At 42.6% G+C, this 17,395-nt stretch overlaps 1 pseudogene; it reads right to left on the minus strand.

Annotated features, from left to right (window-relative positions):
* Positions 1-14,107: 14,107 nt before the first annotated feature.
* On the minus strand, positions 14,108-14,984 carry LOC100013302 (pre-mRNA-splicing factor 38A-like; annotated as a pseudogene).
* Positions 14,985-17,395: the final 2,411 nt, after the last annotated feature.

Here is a 17,395-nt window from a genome sequence, read left to right on the forward strand (position 1 = left end):
TGTCACAGGCTGCTTGTGAGCCTTTGTTCTTGTATAGGGCTATGATGGAGGCATCTCTGAGTTCTGGGGGCATGTCTTCCTCTTCCCATATGCTGGTCAGCACTATGTGGAATGCCTGGAGCGCCTTTCCATTTAAGGCCTTGTACACCTCGGTTGGGATCCCGTCTTTACCAGGTGCCTTGCCTGCACTCATTTGTTTAATGGCTTTTTGGACTTCCTCTATTGAAGGAGGGACATCAAGTTGCTCGATAGTACGGTTTTGAGGGATCTGGTCAAGGGCCCTTTGGTCAACTGAGGAGGGTCAGTTGAGAAGCTTACTGAAATGTTCTTTCTACCTGTTGCTGATGCCTTTTTTGTCTTATGAGAGTGTCACCCTCAGAGGATAGCAAGGGGGCAGTGGCGGATTTTAATGGCCCATAGACAGTCATGAGGGCACTGAAAAATTGTTTGTAGTTTTTCGTATCAGCAAAGCGCTGGATTTCTTCTGCCTTTTTTCCCCACCATTGGTCTTGCATTTTCCTGATCTCACACTGCGTCGTGGCTTGGGGAGACTTGAATCTGTCCTTTTTAGAATAAGAGTTTGGGTTATTTTGCTACTCCATAAAGGCCTTGTTCTTTTTGCTCAATAAGTCTTCAATAGCAGTGTTGTTCTCGTCGAACCAGATCTGGTGGTTGCATTGCTTGGGACCTAGGACTGCCTTTGATGTTTCCTTCACTAAGTCTCTGAACTGGTTCCATTTCTCAGTTGAGCTTCCAGTGAGTGGTCCCTTGGCAGACAGCTTGTCGTCCAGGCAGGACTGGAATGTTTGCAAATAAGATGGATCTCTAAGATGACTCACGTTGTAGAATGCGTGAACTGTCTGGGCATGTTTTGGATGGCGAGGCACAATGCACATTTGAAGAGTCGCTTTAACCAATCGGTGGTCTGTCCAGCATTCAGCTCCTCTCATGGCTCTGGTGATCTTTACATCTTGGATGTCTCACTGGCGTACAATGATGTAATCAATGAGATGCCACTGTTTTGATCGTGGGTGCATCCACGTTGTTTTATATTTGTTTGCCATTCTGAACACAGTGTTCATGATGGTGAGTTCGAACTCTGAGCATTTGCTGAGTAGCAGTAGGCCGTTGTTGTTCATTTTGCCCACGCCGTGTTTGCCGAGCACTCCTTTCCATCTTTCATGGTCCTGGCCAACACGGGCGTTGAAGTCTCCCAGTAGTATCAGCTTGTCATTGGTGGGCACTGAGTGCAGGACGGCACTCAGGTCAGAGTAGAACTGCTCGATGGTCTCCTCTGTGCTGGTCAGTGTTGGGGCATATGCGCTGATGATTGTGGCATACCGGTCTTTGCTGAGAGCCAAACGGATCTTCATGAGCCTCTCGCTGATGCCCACAGGCAAGTCTGGCAGCTGTTTGAGCAAACTGGTCTTGATGGCCAGGCCAATACCGTGGATTCTGTCTTCATTTGAGGCTCTACCGTTCCAGAAGAAGGTCTATCCAGTGGTGGGTTCGCTGAGTGATCCCTCTTCTGGTAAGCGTGTTTTGCTTAAGGCTGGGATGTCGATGTTATATCGTGCCAGTTCTTTACCAATTAGAGCTGTTCTTCTCTCAGGTCTTGGGGTATTCTCTCTATCAAGTAATGTCCTGATGTTCCATGCTCCTAGTAGAAGTTTCTTTGTATTTTTTCTTTGATTTCGACCTCTTAAAGGGATGACCCACTAGCCGCGGTACGCTGACCGGGTGTTTGTAGGTAGGGCAGGCAATATTTGGGACGCCTTTTCTAGTCCCCTCCCTTGATTAGGGTGAGCAGTGCTATCCTAGAGAGCGCTGCTCAGTCGCCCAGGATGCTGCCAAACGTCCCTGCTACCTTACAGAGCCGAGTGACCACTGGTCCGTGGGCCGCCTACGTGCAGGATCGTGACTACAACTGCCAGTGGTCACCTCCACCTGTTGCGTCGTCACTTCCCCATCGCCGCAGGTCTTGAAGAGGGTGGACGGGGTTAGGATAGATGAGTGTGCACAAAGACACTTGTGCGTGAAGATTTAAGTGGAAAAGTCGATGCACAGAGATAGTCCCACTCTCTTGGTGTTGGAAGCCTGGGTCCAGTGGCACAAAGTCGTTACACCTGGAGACTTCCTCAGCTGCATTGGATGGCCATGTTGTCTCTGGTGCTCCAACACGCCTTAAGCACTCCACAGTGCTTTGCTGCATTGCCCTCTCAGCCTTTGAACCTTCTTGTTGGTTTCTTCCGTCTGTTCAACCGAAGCAGTCTTCACATGCTGGGTGAGCAAAGCCCTGGTTCACCAGGGATCAACAACCCGATGGCTACCCTCACAAGGTTTAGCTGGCCTGCAAAGCCGTTGCCTGGGGTGTGGCCGCTGCTGCATGCTAGCAGCTACTGGGAGCCACAAGTGAGAGCTGGGTGTCAGGTGTGGGTCAGATTAATGGTCAATTAATGAGTTAATTACTGGGGTAATACCCTCAATTGCCTCTTTTGAGAAGGGATACTGAGGAATGAAAGGAGGTAGGCTAGATTTAGTTTTTATCTGCACAGGAACAGCTAACTTAAGTAAGCCTACATCAGAAGAAGATGTGGTCCAAAGAGACTCTGGTATATCTGTAGCTATTGCAAAGGTGGGGTGCTCTTTCCCCTCCTGACTCTGAGAGAAGTACGAGGAGTAATTTTAAAGATTCCTCAGGTACTTCCAATGATAAGGAACCATCTGGGTAGCAAGTTACTGTGGCCCTGAATTTGCATAGAAAGTACCCCCCAGCAAATTTAAAGGCGAGTTAGGCATCAAAAGGAAGGAATGTTGTACCTCTAGGGATCCTACAGACACCATTCTAGGGGGAAGCTTTTTAACTCTTTGGGGTATCCCTGACACTCCCATTACATTCTCTGAGCCAATGGAATAGCAATGTAAATCAGGTGTATTCTTTAATACAGACCTGGAAGCTCTAGTGTCCAAAAGACAATCATAATAGGTGTTACCCACCTTTAAGGTAACATGGGGCTCATCAGTATGGGGGGGCAGTAGATAGGGATGAGTAGTAGGACATCAGGGTCTAGAAAATCAAAGGTTGTATTCTCTAATTCCTGTGCCCCAGCCTCCCCCGGACACCTTCATAGTATTTGGGAAGTTCCTTGGGCACCTCCCTGAAAGGCACCCCCCTGAGGGGCATTAGCACCCTGAGTAATTTTTAGATGAGCACCACTTAAGTTATATTGTTGTGGAGTCATTTGGTTTGAGTTATCATTTTCCCAATATCTATTCCTATAGTTATCTTTCCTAAAGTTGTGGATTCCATTATTATTATAGTTATTTCTATAATTATCATTTCTGTAGTTATTAAATTGCATATTTCTTCTGATTGCCCTGAATAAAGTTCTACACTCTATCATTCTGTGGCCCTTCTCACAAAATTGGCAGGTAATGGATTGATCATTAGATTCCTGCAGAGGGGCAAGTACCATTGGTTGAGTATCATGCCCTCTTTCCAGTTTAGCAATTTATCTGTTAAATATATCAATTGTTTCTCAATTTTCTCCACGAGATCATTATCCTCATCCTTCTTTTCTTTGTTTCCCTTTGAAACATAGTCACTTTTCGCAGTTCTTCAAGGTCCATCTCTGGCCACCTTGGGCAATGTGTTCTAAAATAATCCCTGATCACTTTGCAAGAGTTATTGACAAAGATCCTTCTAATTTGTCTTATGCAATTTTCTTTAGAAAGATCAAAATCTAGGTATTGACTCCCAAATTCTGACCATGAATCTGGAGGGTGTCTCTTCCTCATTTTGCTTAATTCTTTCAAATTCTGTCCACTTATCTGTACTGTGTGAACACTTTCTCATGGCTGTTAAGATGGCCTCCCTATAGCAGTATAGTTGTAAATAATCCTCAGAGTTGTTATAGTCCTATTTGGGATCCTGAGATGGCCAATGTGCTGCATTATACCTCTGGGTTTTATTGACATGGGATTTTTATTTTTCTCACATTTAGTTAAAGCCTGTAGCAAGTTTTCAATGTCTTTGTAAGATGGATTATACTGGAAAAATATGTCATCTTTTTCATTACCAGAAAGGGATCTTGTTCATATGTGGGAACACTACATGTGAATTCATTTATTTCTTGGGGAGTAAATGGTATATTGTGCCTCAGAGTCACCACATCCCCATTGTGTCCTATTTTAGGTACTTTTCTTAGAGGAAAAAGACCTCAAGTTGAATTTGGTACCTGTGGGCCAGTTTGACTAGAGTGAGTTTCTTTAGAAGGATGAGATTTCCTTGGGGCTGGAATTGGCTTTTGGGTAGGAGACAGAACAGGAGAAACTGGGATTTCAGAAGTTTGGATTTCAGGAGAAGGGTCTTGGGGATTAAGTTCAGCCAAGATTTGCAGACCATGAGAGAACAAGTCTGTTAGCTGAGCTATAGGAAAGGTGTTTTCCATCTCCATTTCTGGGGAGGAAATTTCCTCATTTGGAGGTTCAGAAACAGGTTTGTCAGGTTCAGACATGTCTTTGGTGGGTTCAATATTTGCCAATTGATCGTATAAGAAGCATTTTAAATTATCCAATTGGCTTTGCATGTTATCCTACATTTTAGCTTCAGATTTTTGCATGTTTATCTTTAATGAGCAAATCTGTAGAATACATTTACTTCTGTCCAGGGACTACTGAACATGTTTTCTTTTTAGACATTGCCAACTCTACTCAGGAGTGGCAGATGCTGTGAGCTACATAAGAAATAACTTAGTCTAAAAAAGTGACCCCAAAGAGAGAACTGGTACCACTGGAGTGGTAGTGGCTATGTGAGGAAACACTACCTGGTGGAGCAGAGAAGAGAAAAAGGACAAGATTTTAAATAAGTGAGTTTCTTTTTTCAAGAGATGAGACAGATGAACAGTCTTGGATATAGTACCTCTCATTTAGAGGAGTTGAAGACTCTCAGGACATCAGAGCTAAATGCTATAAGAAGACAGTTCTTCTGCTTATAAGGAGAATAAAGATATGGGGTTTGGGGAACAGAGTATGAGAGAGAGAACCCAACCAACTGCATTAGGGCATGTAGGCAGCAAGGGGGTGATTGGAACAGATTGAGTCGTATTCAGCCAAGTATGGGGCCATCATTCTGTTTCACTTCTCATAGTAGCTCCAGTGCCTACTTCTCTTTTTCAGTGATAATACTGTACCAAGTTGGGCAGTGGCCAGGGTGGAGGTATGTCTGTTCCCGACACCAAGTAGAAACTGACAGCAAAGGTAACATGTAGCCATGGTGCTTATTCTGTGGCTGTTGCTGAGCCAGGATGAACTTTGAAGCCCAATAGTAGGAGCTAATCACTGGCACACTGAAGGACCATAAGGATGTGGGCAAAGGCAGGTAATCTTCAGAGTAGGGTGCTTTGGCCCAAAGATGTCAAGAGGGTAGAGCAGCAGCTGTACAGAATCCCCAGGATGGGGGTCTACATAGCCCAGCACTTCAGTTTCTCCCAGCTCCAAGTAACAGAAGATGCCCCTATGGATGTGCAACCAGGCTCACTTAGTCAGAATCCAGTCCACTTCTAGCTTCTCCCCAGCCTATCTCTTCCAAGTGGATTTTAAAGAGCTTTAGACAACTTTTGAGAGAGAAGGGTAACCTGCAAGAAAATGTAAAGCTGTGGAATATACGTCTAATTGTTCCATGATATCATAGGGAATAGGATTAAAATATTCCAGAGTCCCCTACAGGAGGATCATGATGTCTTCTGTGGTTTGGTGGGAGAAATAAGCCATTGTCAATGGTGAAGTCTTGATCAATTGATAAAATTCCAGTTAGGCAAATGGGATTTGAAGCAGTTTGTGAACTATGGCTTCTTGGGCTACGTATTGGTCTCTGGTGTATTTGTGATAACTAACCAAATCATCTCTGAAGTTGGAAGATCTCAAGCAAAGGAAAAGGTGACTTGGAAAGCCGTAGAGGTTTCTTTGTGAATGTGGTGTTTGGGATGTTGGCTCATTGCTGAAAGTTGCCCCATGAAGAATTGAATAACCCAGCAACTTATCTTCTAACAGGATTCCCCCAGGCTTGGGGAAGGTTGAACTTCATACCTCCTGGGCAGCAGTAATTCTCCCTGTTGCATTTCTTGGCTTAGTGACTTAGCAAATGGGAAAAACAGCTTCTATTTCTGGCACCAATCTGGGGTGGGGTGGGATTAATCCCTAAGATATGTGTGAAACTTGATGGAAAATTCTTCTTCCTAGATATTGGGGGACACATTGTTATATAGAAGCTTCCTCCCCAAACATCCTCAAAAGCCAGCATGCAGCTGGGTCCTCTTAGTTTATAGTCTACTGAAGCAATTAGGCCTAGTTCTACAGAACTGAATGTGTAGGACTATTCTGAGTGGCAGAAGAAAGCACTGGTTAGTATTCACATAATTAAAGCCTACAAGATAAAGCAACAAACAGTACTTTGATCATCTGACTATAAATTATTTCTACTAGACCATAATAAGTGCTTAGTCCTTGGGAGGCTGAACGATTGAGAATCTGAGCTTCAGAAACAGCCGACCCCTGGTGAGAATAGAGAATGTCAACCTTTATTACCTAAGCATGTCCATACAAAATCACAGGAGCAAAACTCTTTAGACCCTCATAGAGTGGTTATTGTTGGTTCTTGGTTTTCAAAGAATGACATTGGTGTTAGGGTATGGTGTGCTTAGCTGTGGCTAATTGGTCCAATATGAGTTTGGAAGGCACTGCTTCAGAGGGGGGCACAAGTAGTCCTTTGGAACACTCAGGGTCGAGGAGGTTCTGGGCTTGAATAGCAGCTCAACTTTTCTTTGTGTTTTCCCAAATGTGCTTTGTTCATGGAGCACAGTGCCTTCCTGATGGGAACGTGCCATGCTGGAAGTCCTGTGCCGATATTCCTCGTCTCACAGTCACTACTGAACTTCTTCAGGGATCTATTGAAAGTCTGTATTCTGCTTTTTCTGACACTATCTTACCTTGAATTTTTTCTAAAATGGTCTTTTGGCTAATCATGTGTTTGGCATTCAGGCTACATACCCAGCCCATTGGAGTTGTACTCTTTGAAATTGCATTTGAATGCATAGCAATTCACCTCTAGAGAGGACCTCTTAGTGTCCAGCACCTTATCTTGCCAGGTAATCTTCAGGCTCTTCCTGAGATAATTAAAGAGGAAGCAGTTTAGTTTTCTGGTTTGGGGCTGATCAACTGTCCAGGTTTCACAGGCATACAGTCAGCACAATGGCTTTGTAGAACTTCAGTTTGATGCCTGATGCCTGTTCTCCCCTACACTTTTTTCCAACGCCTCCCAAACATTGAGCTAGCCCTGGCACTACATGTATCAACCTCAGCATCTAAGTAGACAGTCCTGGAATGTATACTGTCAGTGTAAATTAACTTATCCACCACATTCAAAATGTCCCCATTTCCTATGACCAGTGGTTCCACATATGAATGATATAGTGCTGGCTGGTGGAAAAAGCTGTTTCCTTGGTATTTTATAAGGGCAAAATCTGTACAGGTGGCAGAATTAAAAAAAAATATTTAGAATGTTTTTCCATTATTACATGATTAATGTTCTTTCCCTCCTCTCCTCCCTCCCCACTCCTGGAGCCAACAAGCAATTCCCCTGGGTTTTACATGTAATATTGTTCAAAATCTAATTCCATATTATTTGCAATAGTGATCATGTAAAGTCAGTATCCCCGTCGAACCATGTGATCAAGCAAATGTTGTTCTTCTGTGTTTCTACTCCCACAGTTCTTTCTCTGGATGTGGATAGCGTTCTTTCTCATAATTAGGTGACTGAGACTTGATCCATACTTTGTTGCATCTCAGCCCCAGAGGCTGCGTTGAGTGCACAATCATCTTTATATACAAAGTCCTCCAAATCTCCTTCCACTTTAGTCTTGCCTTGTAACATTTTTGTTAATTTACCATTAGTGCTGGAGGTGATCTTGATGCTGTTTTCATCTTCATTGAAGATACTTGATAACATTTTGGACATCATGCTAAAAAGCATGGGAGGAAGAAAACAATGCTGTTTCAATCTGCTGGTGACTAGGAAAGTATGAGAAATCATCCTTCATCTGAAACTGGCATGAGCATACCATCGTGGAATTTAAATTTTTTTTCATATTACTTGTCTACAATTTTCAATATTTTGTTTTCTAACATTTCGTGTTCTATGTTCTCCCAATTCCTAAGAGGGCAGGTAACATGTAAATATGCTACCATGTCATGTTGCAAAAGAAGACACATTGCTTACACTAGAGAAAAATTAGTGAAGAATGGCATGCTTCAATGTGGATTCAGACTTCCTCAGTTACTTCTGATATTGGATAGCCTTTTCCTTCATGAGGTCCTTGGAATTGTCCTGGATGAAACTGGCATACAATACAAATGACTTTCCGATATTGCCATAATCTCCTACAGGTCCTCATGACCGAGAGGATCAAAGACCCTAGATTGGTCAAGGAATTTTGGAGAGATATTTTAATTCAACTCTCTTGCCCAATTGAATTAGTGAAGGAGCCTGGATGGAAGATGTGGGAGAATAGTTGATGGTTAATGTCCATCACTGTAGCATTTAAGGCCCAAAGTTCCTTAAGAGGAAATAGGCTGATTAAGGAATGGATTTTCATCAATCCATGGATAGTTAGTGTATTAGTCTTCACTAGAATCTTTCTTCCCTAAGGAAACTACCTAGACCTTAAAAGGCACTTCTCCAACACCAGATTTCTTTGGTGTTTCTCTTCCTGGCTAATCAGCACTTTCAGAAGGTAGAAAAATTGCTGGATGTATGTTTACTAGCTTTCATGGCTGTAGCATGCTTGCCCTCTCATCCACAGTTTCCATTAGTCACGAAATATGGACCTTCCTCAGATTGAGGTTATACCTGATGATTATTTGGACAGGATTTGCATTGATCTTATCTGCCACAACCCCCTTGTAGTTGGCTCAATGTTTCATCTCACACCAGATTGGAATTTGTCCATATGCCCAGACAGTCTTTTGAACCAAGTAAATCTTTCTCGTTCTGGATCTTCTCTATAACCACAACGTGGATTAGGTTCAATTTTCTGGAGTTAATGCAATATTTGTCCACTACTATGGATACATACACTGATGGTAGTACCAAGAAAATCAGGATGCTTTGTTACCTTTGCCAACCACATCAAAACTTGTCAATCCAGAACCAGTAGCCTAAACCAGTATTACCTTCAACCTAACAGCTGGTGCAGAGGGGAAAGAACCTCACATTATGATAACTATTCTACTACTATCATTAACTAAATGATTGAAGTTCTTCCGGGTGAGTATGGTGTCATTTTTGGAGAGCATTGAGACAGTTACTGGGAGAAATGGCTTTGTCTTCCTGTGGACACTCTAATTAGGACTTTGAAATTCACCTTATTGGACAAAGCACATAATTCTTGCCTCAAACCTTTAGATATCAAAATCACAATACAAGTCTTTGTCCTAAGTTTAGACTAATTCAGTTTTCAGATTCTAGGTTCCAGATGCTCAAGAAGCCTTAATTTTGGGATCAGTTGTTTTGAGAGCACCTTAAGGCTCAAAGAGCCAATTATGAACCCTAAGAACTGACCTATTCAAAAGCCTAACAGGAGTGTCTGTGCATTATTGGGTTCCAGTACTAATTATTGTAGGAGATATGGAGTGAAGACTTCAACAATTCTTGTCATTTTTTTGTGACTGGATTCTCTGCACAGATCAGAAATGAGCAGTACTTGTACATCTTGAGGAAGAAGGTATTTCTCAATTGTGAATGACTTACATGTTGATTTATAACATTGCTTGCAATGCAATGGTTCCTGACCCTCTCCCATACCTCCAGTGAGGTACTTACTCGTTGTCATATTCCCCTTGGTGAAAGGAATAGAACTGGCATGGAAAGGAATAGAACTAGTTTGCTAGATTCCATTAGGAATCTTTTTTGCATTTTTTGCATTGGGATCTAGATTATCTGCATCAGTTGTAGCAGTGATAAATCTAAGCTTTGAGTTTCTCCATGATAGTAGCTTTTAATACTATGTTTTGTCTGAGTCATCAGCAGAATCAATGATTAAGAGATGCAGTAAACTTTTGGAGGATACAAACAATTGATTCATATCCCAGGGAGATTCCTAAAGACACAGTTTGAACAGTTTGTTTTGTAAAATTTATTTCTTCTCTCCTACCTCCTTGTTGGGGAGGAAAAAAGTCTCATAACAAACACTTGAGCAACTTAAAAAAAAAACCGGCAGGTAGGCACATATGGTAAAAGAGCAGCCTCTAAAAATATTCAGTTCATTAGTCCAAGCATTGATTCCTGACATTCTTCCCTGGCCACGTCTATGCAATTATATGAGATCTTAAGATAAAAAGATCTGAAAGTTTAAAAGTTTTCATCATTTGTATTAAAGAATGGCCCACTTGCCAAATGTGCACCATAATGAAATAAGGATTAACTTGACAATATGGCTCCTGGCAGGATGGATACAGATGAACTCTATGACGACTTTGGCAGTAATCCTCTTGCTATTCCTTGTGGTTTCACATCTCATGCCAAGTAGAAAAACCAGAAGTTCTGGGGGTTTTTATGTGTTTGTGTTTTTTTGTTTTTTTTTTGGCAGGGGGAGCACAAATAGTGTAGTCAGAAATAATCCTCTAAGATTTGTGGGAAGTAAGTTTGGCATCACATTGGTACAAAACCTTGATTATTGTACTTGATACTTTAACCTCCTCCTAATCACTAAAGTGGATTTTTCTAAGCTAAAAGTTAAAGGTCTGATGAATCGATAAGTTTATTCAAGCAGCAAAACAGACATGAAGTCTAGTTGTAGGAAAGGAAGTTTTGATATATTTAGGCAATATAACTTACTGAACCTCAGGTTCCCTAATTATTTCTCTCATGCAAGATCTGATCAAATTGCAAAGCATTTATGACATCAGTAAAGAAGGCCTAAAGATACTTACATAAGAGTTCCTTTTACTGCTTAGCCATTTCCTCTGCATCTCTATAACCTCTGTAAATGGACAATTTATTCTGGTGAGAGTCTGGATTTCCTTGTACAGCCAAAGTGTCATGTGTGTGCATGAATATCACTGTGTTCTCGAGAAATGGCAATTACTGGATTCTTAAATGGGAATATAATCTCTGCAAGTTGTTGCTGGGGCAGATTCTTTTTTGTTGTTGTTGTTTTTTGATCTTATGGTTTGACACTGGTCAACCAGGAGAATGACTACCTAGGGCTCATTTTCACCCACCCAATCATTAGTTTTCCTAGCTATAATTGCATGATTTTTCATGTGATTCAGAGATGATATAAGAATTCTTAAATCTTTGCAATTTGAGGCAGGTTTCCTATCCCTTTCTCCTAGCTTGGTTAGGGCAAGTTAACTCTTTTAAAAATTCTTTGTTCCTCATCCTGGGGGCAAAAGCAGCATGCTAATCCTCATTTAGCTTGTTTCTTGACATGTATAATACTGAAGTGGGTGAAATGCTGGTTGGTGTTGTCTTCAAAGAACTCTCTTCAGAATTTTACCATGGTGAATACAGTGACTTTTAACTCTGTAGTTCAAGCTGGGCTCCTTCTTAAAGAGAGTAGGTATACTATATGGAAGCTGGGGCTGGGTATTATGGGTTTAGCTGTATGGGGAGGGACAAACTGGGTAGTTTGGTTGGGTTCTGTTTCAGGTGTTCTCCCTTAGGGTGCATGGCAAAGTCTGGTGGCGAGGATGCTGCCCATGTGTTACTCCATAATTCCTACCTTTCCCCCTCAAGGGGATGAGGTTAACCCACAATACAAATGATATTGCAATAAGCTAAAGGTTACCAGCTGATAGGTCCACTCTGCCCTGGCCCAAGAGGGCAGACTTGAGCATGCCCCTGCATTGTTGGCATAGTGTGTAAAGTACTTGAGGAAGGGTAAGTCCCATTAGGACAACCAATGCCTAAGGGTCTGAGTGACCATGATAGCTGCAGGGGCTTCTCAATGGTAGAGTGAATTGACAAGTCCCAGAAAGCCAAGATGCTGAAATGAAAAGATACATATTGATCTGTTTAACAGGAAGAAACCTCCAATGTGCTACATAGCAGTGATACATACACATTTATGGGCATGAAATATTAAGGCTGTTGTGAACTTCAAAAACAATCCACCCTACTCAGACTGTACTTTAGAAGATTTGATTGAGCTATCTCCTGATTGTAACAATGAAAACACTCTCTTTAACAGAATCAGGAATGTCTTGTAGTACTTTATCTTCCCCTAAAGTATGTCTAAGTAGGGTGAAATAATGTAAAGTTGTAATCTCCTAATTGAACAATGAAGGTACTTAGTTCTCTCACCTTATAGTGAAGCTAGAACTTTAAGCTAAGTCTATTTTTAGACCTTAATACAAAAAGGTGTTAAGTAACTATAAAGGTTAAATTAATCACAAAAAGGTCAAGTAACTAACAAAAGGTGAACTTAACAAAGAAATGTGAAGTAACTCAAAAGATATAAACTAATCAAAGAAGATGAGAACTAAAGAATGGACAATCCTGGAGAAAGTCTTTGAGATTGGTAGAAGTGAAAATTTAGAGGTGAAGACACAAGGGTGAAAGGTCTATATATTTGGGATTTTTTCGTCTCTTCAAAAACTCTTTCCCTGAAAAGTTGGATCTGGCTGATCACTTCCTGTGAGCAGCCTGGGCGCCAGTTCGATCCTGGAACTCAGCCTGGAGGAGCTTACTCAGACAGCTTCCTTGAGACGGTCTCGTGGTGAGGGATAAGATTGACTTCTTTTCCCGGGGGCCCCCTTGGCCAAGGCCTTTAACTCTTGCCAGGCTCAGCCTGAGCCAGAGCAGTTTAAATGAACTCTTTCCTCTCCCTCTCTCTTCTCCTTATTTCCTTCTCTCTATATTAATAAAAATCACCATAATTTCCAGCTGACTTGGGTATTTTATTATTTTGGATTTTCCCTGGCAACCAATTAATTTAGATTTTAAGTCAAAACACTAAAATTATCCTTTACACTGTCCTGAAACCTACAAAAGGGCCCTTTTTATTAACTACAAAAGAAGTAGGGAGGGGTCTTATTATCATCCCAATCCCCTGGAAAAGCAAAGGAAACAAACAGAACCCACAAAAGTCTGGTGCTACCCTGCCCTACCTTCTGCCCTTGGGGTCTAGGATGTTACTTTCTTGTACCCATTCTCTTCTCCACAATTTCCATCCTTTCCTCCCCTTCCAACTACATCTCATTCCAGCCAATGCTGCTACCAGCTTCCCTGAATTTATTCATATTTAGGTGCTAATATACTTTATAAAATAGAATCACTATAATTCACCCTGACATTAGATTATATCGCCCATAAGCCATTCTCTTGCTACTTTACTATAAGGAGGTCATGAACCCTTTGAAGTTTGTGGTGCCATCTTGGTGTCCAAAGGTGCTGCTGGATGAATAAGCTGGGCCATTAAGACTGTATCTCAGAATGCTGGACTAGAAAGGACCCTCAAGTCAGGCAAGTCCAACTTCCTGAATCCTATGGAGGAGAATTTCTCCTCTAAGAACCTAGCTAAGGTCAGGTGGCCAGAATTCAAGGTACAGCCCTCTGAATCCCAACCCAGGGTCCTTTCCACTGCCAGCAAGAAAGAGGCCAGTCTGTATGCCCCAGGGGAGGAAGGGTGGCCAGTGGCATCCCAGCAGAGGCTGCCAAATAGACTACATGAAGCTTAAGGACAAATTTCCAAAGGAAGGAGCTGGGACATCACTCCCTACAGTCGATCACAGTTTACTGTCTGCAGATAATCCTCATGTGATCAGAAAAAGAAAATGGGGTACAAAGAGTCCTGGCAGCCCTTAGGGGGAAACATCTGTTCCTCCCACAAGACGAATGGGGAAGGATCCCAAGTAAGTCTTCATGTCACAAAAACTCAACATGGCTCAGCTTAGACCAGTTAAAAAAAGTCATAAAAACCAAGGCAGGAGCAGGAAGAGCTGCAGAAAACACAAAGGCTGCTGCCATGGGGGTGGTGAGGCCAAGCCAGGCTGGCCTCATGGGTTGTTTCTTCGGAGCCCAGGATACAGGCAGGCAGGTGGGTTCTTACTAGTTTCCTCACTGGCTCTTCTTGTGGTTTTTCTTTGACCTTTCAAGTGACTTGAGTGGTGCCTATGTCTGTGACTCCAATGATGGCCTGGAGATTTGGTTGGGGAGTGGTGGAGCCATTCTTGGGATCATCTCAGGTGGCATCTTGGGCTCTTGCTGCAATGTCTTTCTAGAAGCAGGGGAAGGACTCCTCCTTTTGGGAGACAGGATGTCTGTGGGGAGATCAGCTCTGGCTTTGCCTGTAGCACAGCCTTGGGGAGCGATGGGGCTTGTCCAGGTCTCAGTAACTTGGCTGAAGGTGATCAGGGATGGGGTCCTCTCCAGCTTGTCGTCATCCTCCTCTTCTTCCTTTACTGGACTCCATGTCACCCATGTTCTCCTCCAGGGCACTGACTCCAGATTCTTGCTGCTTAACTTCTGACAGCATGTAGCGCTTCTGTGCTCACTGTGGAGTAGCTCACGGATAAACTCATCAGCTCAAATTCTCCATTTTGGTTCGATAGTCATCCTAGCAAGGTTCTAGATACTTATAGTGGTCAATGGCAGTGCCTGTCAGCCTCATGTACAGGACCCCCAACATGCGGACCTATTTGAAATCCTCCTGTTTAATGAATTCTATGATGTTACAAATATAGCCGGAGAAGGACATCTTCAAGGTCAGGCACAGGAAAGGAGTTGGCTTGATGATGCCTCCATAGACGCCACCCAGGAACCTCAATTCCATGGCTTCATCCACAGCAAGCTCAGCTGTGAGCCCAAAGCACTCCTCCTTCCAGTACTTGGACTCATAGATTCAAGTCCGGATGATCTTCTCCACCAGGTACTGTGGGTTGGTACCTTGGAGGCTGTGAGCATCCTTCACTGTCTGGTTGGCCATCTTGGGAAGCTCTTCCCTGAATTGAAGAGAAATTATTGTTGTTCCTGTTGTGCTAGCAAAACTACAGCACTAGCAATCAAGGTATACACCCTACCTACTCTGCTCTATCCAGACACAGAGAAGGAGAATCAACCCAGGTAGTGAAGATGCCCTGTATATAGATACCATCTTCTGCATAAGGTCAAGTAAAGGAGACGCCCCCAAGCCTTGGTTTCTTTCCATGCCTGCAAAGCATGAATGCCAATATACTAAAAAGTTGAAGATTGCAACTGCCACATTTTTACTCCATCTTCTCCAGAATCACTCTTCTCCCTTCAATCTTCCAAAAGAATTGTTTCCCTTATATCCCTCAATTCCCTTGGGCCAGGCTCCCCTTTAACAAGGGTCACATTCCTACTAGCCTCTCATCCCTTTAACAGGGAAGCTAGTGAACAGGCTATATAATAGATTCCTTACTTTTACACACTAAAAGGTGGATAGTTTACAGCTTTGCAGTTAGAGCACATTGAAAAGACTTTTTCTTCTATTTCCTCAATAATGGTTGTCAGGAAGAACCTCCCACCCAAACAAGGAAATACTGAAAGAAAGGGGGAATATTGATTGCCTTTTCCTCTCTTCCTTTCCATCCCTTGATTGCTTGTAATAACAATATTGAATTGCTTCAGATCCCCAAAGGTAGAAAAGGATTTAACTCCCCAGTTACAGTTTTACTGTAAGTCCCCCAAACCCAGATCCCAACTATGCACATCCTTTCCCCTGCATGCAGACAATACTTAAGCTGCATCTGATTTTGTTGTCTTTAATTTGCCCAGTTCTATCTTCAGCTGGACCCTCTAGCTGGCTGTGTTGTCCAAGGCCCTGTGGGTATCCATGAGCTTGGTTTCATATGGCACTGCAGGAGGAGGAAGCTACGAAAGAATGGGAGATATGGACTTGATTGGGACCCTCTCCAGCTTGTCATCATCATTGGCTTCTTCTAGCACTTAGTGCTTCTGAACCCCGGACAGGATGATGTCACAAACCCACTCACTGTGTAGTTGTTCATCAATAAACTCATTATCTGAAATTCTCCATTTAGGCTCTGTCTCTTAATTTCTCTGTCTAGGGGTAGGCCCAGTTGTCTTTGGGTCCCTCAGTATGCAATTTGAGGGGATGATTCAGCTGGATTTGTCAGGAGATTTGCAGCTGTTTTGTCCAGCTGAATTCTAGCCCCTCTACTGTTGTCTCCTGTGGTGGGTTGTTTCTGACTGCCATTTTTCAATAGTAGGACTGGCACAAGTTCTGCTGGTTTCCCTTGATGCTCTATTCTGTGACACTCCCTCTTCATCTCAGTGAAGTATATCCTTCCTGCTTTCCTTTGTTAGGAGGACATTTATTTCCATTTTTTTGTGTGTGTTTGGATTGTTTGTGTGAGCTGACCATCTGTTACTTCATCTTATCTCCCAGGATGGCTGTTTTGATTACATTCTGAGACTTTGAGTGTATCACGGTTGTGTCAGCCATGCTTCACTGTTATCCTTGAGAACACATCCAACTGACTTCTTACCCTTTGAATACTTCTTGAAGTTGTATTGTAGTCTTATGCAACCTCTGACTTGCTACTCTTTTGGTAAGAATAGGAGTAGAGATCAGTTAGGCAGTTGAGAATCCATTTGTCATTTAGTCAAGAACTAAGTCACATTGAACAGGCAACCTGACAATCACAAAGTTTGGCTAGAAGACTTTTTCTTATGCAAAGGGACAAACTGAAGTTTATCAGTAATTTCTTCTTTAAAATGCACTAGTGGCCTCTACTTCTCTTCTAAAGATTTCCAGGTGCTCACCAGAGGGATTATAAGTATCTCTAGCACAGAGTAGGTATAGGGACCCTTGGATCTCATGATTAGGGGGAGCTTGCCCACTCATATCTACTTTCTCTGGTTTCTGAAGACTAGATCTTCAGATGCTGTTGATCTTCAGATGCTGGGTTGCATTAGTGTTCCCTGAGTCCCATTAGAGCCTCTAGTGGTGATGCTATCTGAATTGGAAACATTAATCTTAGTATTGGATGCCATATTTTTATTTATTGTGGGGTTGATACCTTCTTCTGAGAATCTGAGCTGTTGTTCCTAGTTCTGAGGTAGGATTGTAGGAGCTATAAACCTGAACTAAGGGGGGCTACCAAAGTAGCCCAAACAAGGATCTTTAATTGAGACCAGGGGCTTGTAATATGGGGCATCACACAGCACCTAAGTAGGCAAAAACACAATTCCTATGCTGATAGTACAAGGAAAATAGGAGTGGCCAGGGCTGCCAAAGCCCAGGTGATGAAACAGATTCTTATCAATATTTTCTCTTCCTCAATACTCCTGTTTGTCTTAAAAACAAATGTGCTGATATCAGTAAATTTTCAGTGCCAGCATCTTGTCTTG

Source organism: Monodelphis domestica, chromosome 6 (assembly GCF_027887165.1).
Source record: "Monodelphis domestica isolate mMonDom1 chromosome 6, mMonDom1.pri, whole genome shotgun sequence".
NCBI lineage: Eukaryota > Metazoa > Chordata > Mammalia > Didelphimorphia > Didelphidae > Monodelphis > Monodelphis domestica.